Source organism: Brassica napus, chromosome C3, assembly GCF_020379485.1.
Source record: "Brassica napus cultivar Da-Ae chromosome C3, Da-Ae, whole genome shotgun sequence".
NCBI classification, from domain to species: Eukaryota; Viridiplantae; Streptophyta; class Magnoliopsida; order Brassicales; family Brassicaceae; genus Brassica; species Brassica napus.
The window spans coordinates 64,582,340-64,591,513 of NC_063446.1; positions in this window are offsets into that span (position 1 = coordinate 64,582,340).

Below are 9,174 nucleotides of genomic sequence, written 5' to 3' on the forward strand. Positions count from 1 at the left end.
AATTACCTTATTCTAAACCCTATAAATAAAGAAACATCAAACGAAGTAACGTGAGTATAAAATTATTCAAAACTCCGAAAAGAAAGAACTAGCAATTCTGTTTCTTCTTTCTGGTATTTAAAACGTGGAGGCATTTAAATACTCATTTCAAATGAGAAGAAAATATCAAAACATGAATCAGTTGTACCTTATAGTCGATTCTGTTCCTCCATTGAAATTACGGTTATAACCGGGTTTTGCATATGGTTAAAAATTCGATTTAGTCTGTTTTACTAAATTCTTTAGGGAGATTTGCCAAATATGACTCAAAACTTGATTTTAAATACAAAACTATATCTAAATTTGAATCAAATGCAAAACTAGCCTAAAAGTCTTGTGAAATTACAGTCAGCTCCTTGTGACCAAACAAAAAAATAAAACTCATTTTTACGAATATAGCCCCGGAAAGTCGTCTGAGTTTTCTGAGATACTGTAAGTCATCTACACGACTTCCACGGAAGTCTTCTTGTGTAGTTGATCTTAAAAATAATTTTTAAAAATTTTAAAAAATATTTTGACAAGTGAAAAATTAAAATCATGTAATTATAAACAGTTTTAAGTAATATAAATTAAGATATAATAAAATTGAATAGTTTTCAACATAGATGAGTAAAAGTAGTTAATCATGATATTCTTTGACTTAGGGTTTGACAACATATGTTGTAGTATTGTATGTATTCTTAGGGTTAGATTTTGGAAAGCTTAAATGTTTTTTTGAAAAATTAAAATTTTACCTATATGTGTTTATTTCTATGTATAGTAAAGACTTATTAAGTTTAATTTGATTTTATGAAGTGTTTAATTAGTTAATTTAGTTTAGGATTTATGTTTAGGGTCTAGACGACTAACATGTAAGTCGTCTGGCGATTAGAAGACTTCTCTGAAAGTCTTCTAACTCCCGCTAAAAATATTATAGTTTCCCGCTAAATATATTGAAGTCTTCTGGGCGATTTACAAGTAAGTCGTCTAGTAAGTCTTCTATTAGAAGACTTACTTGAAAGTCTTCTGAATCGAAAATATTTAACCTTATTGGAATCACTACAAGAAAACATAAGTTTAACGAGGGCGGTTTTCCTCGTGAGTTCGTCGTAAAAGAACCTTTACGAGGAATTAGCGAAGAAACACGTTTTGTCGTTAGTCGTTCGTCGTAACACATATTTCCTCGCTAATTCGTCGTAACACATATTTCCTCGCTAATTCGTCGTAACTTAGCGAGGAAAATATTTCGTCGTAAAGACGAAGTACATCATTTCGTCGTAAAGACCACGTAAATATTTCACGTAAAGAGGTCGCAAAATTTCCTCGTAAATACCTCGAAAAGAGTTCCTCGTAAATATCTCGAAAGTTTTTCCTCGTAAAATACACGTAACTATCACGAAAGTATTTCCTCGTAAAATACTCGTTTATCTTTCCTCATCATTTCCTCGTAAAATACTCGTTTATCTTTTCTCATCATTTCCTCGTAAAATTTCCACGTAAATAGGTCATAAATTAGCTACGAATTTACTTTATTTTTTATTTTACAGAATTTAAAAATATAACTAAAAAAATAACTAAAATTATTTAATTTATTAATAAAATTATAATTTAAAATAAAAATCAATACGAAAATATTTTATATATAAATAAGTTTTGAATTTATAATACAACAAGCGGAAAAAAGAACTAAGGGTCGTTCATCGCCTGGTAGAATTCCTCACTCTTCTTCGCAACATCCGTCTCGTTATGTGTGTCGGATGACTCGCCTGAAATGGGATGTTGTTGTCGCATGTTCTTCAACATGGACTCCCATTCCGGATTTGTGGCCGCTATAACGTCCAAGAAGCCCTCGACTCCACTCATACGAGCTTTTGTCGAGGCCAACTCGTTACGCAGCTGAGTGACTTCATCATCCCGTCGCTGACCATAAGACAATGTCTAGAGATAGCAATTGGGCTCACCCGCAACCCATTTGTCCCGCCCCGCTGTGGTACCATTTTCAGTTGGGTCTTTGCGGGTTGTACCGCTGCGGGACACATGCCCTGAACCCTATGACCAATCCCGACCCACACTATAGCTGCGGGTATGCGGGTTGGCCCGCGGGCCCATATCTTCAAAGGTTGACCAATCATGTGAACCAGCAAGAAAAAGAGACATCAATAAGTTATCAAGTTGATCAAATCCATTAAGTTACAAATATTGTCTCGACTCTCGTTTGTAGCATAAGACACTGTACCCATTGGTGTTCTCCAGAAACAACAACTTGTCTCCACTCACACTCACTTCAAAAAAAAAAGAAACCCTTTTTCCCTACGATGAGTTACAAAGAAAGTGAACGAGTTCTGGTCAACATTCCAAAGCTTGAAGAGAAATGATGATTCCTTGATTGAAAGCGAACCGGAAAAGGCACAACTGAAGTAAATGAGTTTAGGTCACCGGTTGGAGGAAATGAGAATCGCCATCATCATCTCCGGTTTTCTCTAAGCTCTTGTCGATGTTACCAAAGAGACGAAATGAGAAAATTCAAGCGGGCCACCCAATTGTCCTGTATCCTGCTTAGGCCCAACCCGCTTTGGCCCAATACCATTGCGGGCATAACCCGCGAGGCCCGCTAACAAACGGGCAGTAAGATATGTGCCCAATCCCGCCCCGCATTGGGTCTTTATGGGCCAGGCCCGCGGGCAAGCCTCCATTTTGCCATCACTAACGATGTCGCTCTCAGAACATCGTTGACGGAACCAATCCCCAACGTCCGTCCCTTTTTTTTAGGGACAACCTTAAAAACAAAAAATAAATATTGTAAGTAAAAATTTAAAGTTAGATAGAATGAATAATAAAAAATTAAAATTTTAGAAAATTTACCTCCTCGTAAATCTTATCCACTTCAAGTGTGGATAAGATGACGGGTAATCCGTCGATAGACTGCTGGGTCTGGCGGTCTTTAACCCGAGCAACCACGTCGTTGTAGATTAGCTCGGACTTGCCATCTACAAATACGCCCGCCTTGTTCTTGTGGGTCCTCTCGTAAAGTTCCATAAGAGACGGGAGATGTCCCGTCTCTTTGGCCTAAAAAAATATTTAAGAAATTTAGAATAAAATTAAATATATATATATATATATATTAAAAAAATTATTTAATAAAATATTTAATTACCATTTCCATACGGACACCGGCGTGGGGTTTTTGGCCCATAGTGTGAAGCATCGACCCGTTCCCGTGCTCATCGACCGTGTTACGGGAGTTAGAGCAAGACTGGGCAATTCTAATGGAATCAGGAAGACGCCAATAACGGATGAAGCCATACCACACATCCGTGGTGAGCTCAGCGGGTTTACCACGCTCATATCCCTTCACGATCCAGTCACCCTTCCAGTTGGAGACCGTGTCCAACAAGCGAACTTTCGCCTTCGCGTTAAACGCTTTCCTCACCCTCTCAGTGACCCCCAAGGCCCAATGATATTTTTACTGTGGAAAAAATTAAATAAATAATTAGTTTTTTTAAAAGAAATATATATAAATCATGAAACAATTAAAGTATATATAATTAATTAATAGAAACTTACAGCGTAAATATTGAACCACGTCTTTCTGACGTAGTGAGGCGTCCTACTCCAGTTCGGATGTGGCATGGAGAAGTAACCTTTGATCGTGTCAGTTACGTCTGATGCAAGACATCCGTCAACCCCAAACCTGAAAAAACAAATTTAAAGAATAAATTATTTATTAATGTTATAAAGGAATTTTAAACGAATTAAAAAAAAATTAATGTAACATACCACAAAGTTCCGTCCGGTCGGTCGGGGTCGATGACTGGTAAACCTTCTCTGCCTGGCAGACGGAGAATGTCCTCGACAGTGTACTGCGAGTAAGGAGCACTCGGAAGCACCATCAAACGGGATGAACATCGGCGGGCATCGGAGGAGCCATTGGAAGAGGCACAGGAGGAGGCATCGTCGGAGGAGCCATCGGAGGAGGCACAGGAGGAACCGATGGTGCACTAGAAGAAGGTGACCGAGAGACTCTCTGAGAAGGCTGAGTCTCGGGGACAGTCTCCGGACCCGAAGAACCGGGAGCTAAAGAAGAACCGGGAGCTGAAGAAGACGATGGGTCTAAACGACTACCAGGCTCACCGAACATCTGTCTGTAATGGGGAGTAAGTCTGTTCTTTCGAATCGCCTGGAAAAAAAATTAATTTTTAAAATTAACATCAACAGTATAATTCCCTACATTATCCACCTAATCAACACTAATTAACATAAAACCCGTAAACCTATCAAAATTTCCTATACTAACCACCTAGTATATCCTAAACTAATCGAAATTAGAGAGGAATTAGAGACTTACCATTGCTACGAAATAGAAAGGAAGTGAAGAGGAAGTGGAGAGGAAAGAAAGAGTGAGCGCTCGGGAGTATATATAAGATTACTTATCCTCGTTATTTCCTTGTAAAATTACGAGGAATTACAAAAGCCCGTGTTTTATTGTACGAGGAAGTAGCAAGGAATTACAAAGGCCCGCGTTTATGTTTACGAGTTTTTTACGACGATTAAGCTTACGTGGAATTTACGAGTCAACCATTTACGAGGAATTAGCGAGCCCCGCTTTTCTATAAATACCCACAACTTTTCTTCTCAAACCACACACAAACTCACAAATCACACACAAACTCACAAATCACACCCTATCTCAAATCACACAACTCAGCAAAATGCTTTTCAAATTAGAAATATTTGAAAAAAAAAAAAGAAGAGAAGAAAGATATTGGAACACATGTGGGCTAGACTTACGTAAGTCTCGCCACATGTGATTCCAGTATCTTTTTTCTCTTCTCTTTTTTTCTAGTTTTTATTCTACGAGGAATTAGCAAGACCAGTTTTTTTTTTTTGGGTTACGAGGTATTTACGACGATTTGCGCTTACGTGGAATTAAAGGAGCCCCGCTTTCTTTTTTTTCGTCGTTATTTCCTCGTTGGCTTACCCGTGCTTTACGACGATTTCTTCTTTCGTGGAATTAACGAGCCCCGCGTTCTTTATTTTTATATTTCGTCGTAATTTCCACGTTTATTTACGAGGAATTAACGAGTATTATGTTTAAATCCCTAAAATCCGAAACCCCAAACCCCATCTTCCTTATCTTCTACTACATATATTCCAAACCCCAAACCCATCTACCCTTTAAACTCAATATATTCTTTCACCTCAATCTATTCTTTCCATTCCAAACCCCATTCCTTAACTTATTATCTCAATATCTTATTTATAAAACAAACACCCACATTACCTTACACAAAATCAAATACATCAATCCGATACATCCACATTCTCGTCATCACTAGAAACATCATCATTTTCATTAAACTCGTCTTCAACAGCTTCCTCTGTGGCATCATCGGTAAGATCTTCGTACTCGTGATTATGCGGATCAATGAGAAGGATATCATCAATTTCTTGTTCAGGTTCCTCGACTTCATTTATCTGTTCTTCTTGCAAAGGTGGTTCTTCTCCACTGATGATTCGTCCTCGAGGTGTAACTTTGACCATGGCTAACCAATTTATACCCGAATCTCTCATCCGAGGGTATGGAAGGAAGCTAACTTTGTCTTCAATTTGTACCTTCGTCCACCGTTGACAGCAACTACACCGAATTTGTTAAACCAAACATCTCTGTTGATGACGGGGTCGAACCATTCACATTTGAAGAGGACGCATTTCAGCTTCAATATCCTTGGGAATTCGACTTCAATAATCTCCGTCAAGATCCCGTAGAAATCTGTTTCTCCTTTCACACATATTCCATAGTTACTGGTCGCCCGTTGTCTACCATACTCATATGTGTGAAAAGTATAGCCTCGTGTGAAATACATCTGTGATGTGGTGACTTTTACAAGTGGAGATTGAATTACTTCGTGTAACCACTTAGGATAATCTCCATCGTCGTCATAATCAACCTGCAAAAATAAAGAGAACGTTGAAATACATATCATGTATGAAAAAAGAGTTTGAGTTAATTAATACCTAATTCCTGAACCACTTAATAAAGTGTTGATCTTTCCTTTTGTGTACGTCACTTGTGAATATACCAGGAAATATTTCTTCGACTTGAGAAACAAATAGGCTGTAAAATCACATTTTATATGAATGAATCTCTCGCAATTATATAATTTATACTTATATGTGTTTAGAAGTGTCCATATATGTTACCTTTCAAAATAACGCATCAATGGATCCTCGCAATTGAGTACAATATAGGTGTGTGCACTATGAGCGTCTTGTTCACTCGATCACCAAACCTCTTTTGACTTCCCTCCGAGTCGCCCAATCTGGCTAAAGAGATCTGGAACACCAGCAACTACATATGTTGGCGCAACACCACCATCATCATATCTTCTTGGAGCTCTTCTCCGGGTACGTACTTTTGACTCAAAGTAGTACGATGTGAAGTGAGAAACCTCTTCCGTCAAACTTCCAGCAATTATAGAACCTTCAACTTTGGCGAGGTTCTATGCTTTTCCCTTCAAATATTTCATGGCTCGCTCATACTGATACATCCATCCGTAATGTACAAGTCCACGAAGCAGCGCCTCATAAGGGAGGTGGACAGCTAGATGCTCCATGACGTCAAAAAATCCGGGAGGAAATATCTTCTCCAAGTTGCACAATAAGATGGGAATGTTCTACTGAAGCTGTTCAACAACTTCTTCTTTAAGAGTGCGTGTGCTCAGATCCCTGAAAAATGCTCCAATGCCTTTTTTATTCCAAAAACAATTAAACACATTGTTAGTCATATATTATTTTGCAAACTAAACCGTTATAAAATTACTGCGCTATAAAACACTACCTGCAAGTGCTTCATGTACGTTTGTTGGAAGTAGCTCCGCAAATGCAAAGGGCAGTAGTCGTTGCATAAGGATATGACAATCATGACTCTTCATCCCAGAGAACTTTTGACCCTTTTCAACACATCTAGAGAGATTTGAAACATACCCATCGGGGAACTTCACTTCTGATGCCACCCAGTTGAACAACACCGACTTTTTTTCCGAAGACAATCTGAATATCGGAACTGGAACTTGTCCATTGCTTTTTATATGTAACTCACTTCTTTAGCAAATATCCGGCAAGTCCAACCTTGATTTTATGTTGTCTTTTATCTTCCCTGGGACATTCAATATTGTATTCATGATGTTCTCAAAGAAATTCTTCTCTATATGCATCACATCGAGGTTGTGGCACAGAAGAAGATCCTTCCAATATGGCAACTCCCAAAATATACTCTTCTTGTGCCAGTTGTGATGAACACCGTAAGAATCAGGCATATTACGAGGGACATCCCAATTACCACCCCAACGAACTGTTTCGTTAGCTCCGTAGTAGTCGATTTGCGCTTCAATTTGTTCTCCAGTTAGATATGGAGAAGGAGTGTCTCTCACAACCCTTTTGTGCCTAAACAAATTCTTGTTTCTTCGGTACGGATGGCCAATGGAAAGAAATCGACGGTGACAATCAAACCAACTTGTCTTCCTACCATTCTTCAGTTGAAACGCATCTGTCGTTCCATTACAATATGGACAAGCTAACCTCCCATGTGTAGTCCATCCAGACAACATCCCATAGGCAGGAAAGTCACTTATGGTCCACAAAAGCATCGCTCGCATCGTAAAATTCGTCTTCGTTGAACAGTCATACGTCCTCACCCCTGTTGACCACAAATCCTTCAATTCTTTTATTTGTGGTTGTAGGAAAACATCCAGGGACCTTTTTGGATGGTTCGAACCAGGTATTAATATGGTCAAGAATAGCAACTCCCGTTGCATGCACATCTCCGGTGGTAGGTTGTATGGCGTAAGAAAGACTGGCCACAATGAATATTCTCTCCCTGACATTCCGAACGGACTAGATCCATCTGTGCATAATCCGAGATACACATTTCGGCTATTGCTAGCGAAATCCAGATGTACTTTGTTAAAATGTTTCCAGGCTCTTGCATCTGATGGATGAGTCATCTCACCATCCGTCTGAGTATGCTCGGCATGCCATCTCATCTTTCCAGGTGTCTGCTCTGATTGGTACAATCTTTTCAATCTGTCTGTAATTGGTAGGTACCACATCCTTTGGTACAGTACCCTATTACGTCCCCGTCCTTGCGGCTTGAATCGTGGCTTCTTGCAGAATCGACATTCTTCTAACTTCTCATCATCTCCCCAGTAGATCATGCAGTTGTCGATGCAAACATCTATCATCTCCGAAGGCAACCCAAGACTATAAACCAGTTTATGAATCTCCAAATAAGAATCAGCAGACACATTGTCTTCTGGCAAATACTCTTTAAACAAGTTTGCCCATTCGTTCATGCAACTTTCAGATAGATTGTGATCAGTTTTAATATTCATCATTCTAGCAGCCAACGACAAATTAGAGAGACCTTCTCTACAACCACTGCAAAGTGGTTGATTTGCCGCGTTTAAAATTTCGTAAAAGTTTTTTGCATCTATATTAGGTTCTTCATCGTCATCATGAGGTACGAATGCATCAGCTACCATATCATGAACCCTATCATAATCTACCATCTCCTTCTAATGATAACAATGTTCATTATGCAAATGATGATCAACTGGTTCTTCCTAAAGATTGCTATTCTAATGATAACTATGTTCATTATGCAAATGATGATCAACTGGTTCTTCCTAAAGATTGCTATTACTACTATTAGCTTCATTCTGATCATAATTATAAACTTCTCCATGTTGAAACCAGATATAGTAATTTGGCGTGAAACCTCTATTTATTAAATGTTTCCAAACATTTTCACGGTTTGCCAATTTCGAATTGTTGCATTTCCGACAAGGACAGAACATCTTACCACTTTCTTGGGTGAGCGGTGTTGAATCTCCTTGATGCATAAATGTCTCCAGCCCCACAAGGTATTCTTTCGTCACTCTCCCGTTAGCATCTCTATGCATATACATCCACTTCCGCAACTCAAAAATATTCTTGGAGCCAGCCATTTTTTTTATTTCACATTTTTTTTGTTGGTGTGTTTAAAATGATGTTCAAACGTTCCGATTTATAGAAAATTTTCGAATCTGGTAGTTGTAATTTTCCTACGAATTTACGACGAAAATTAGTTAGGTGGCAGAAAAAAAACGTGTGACAAAC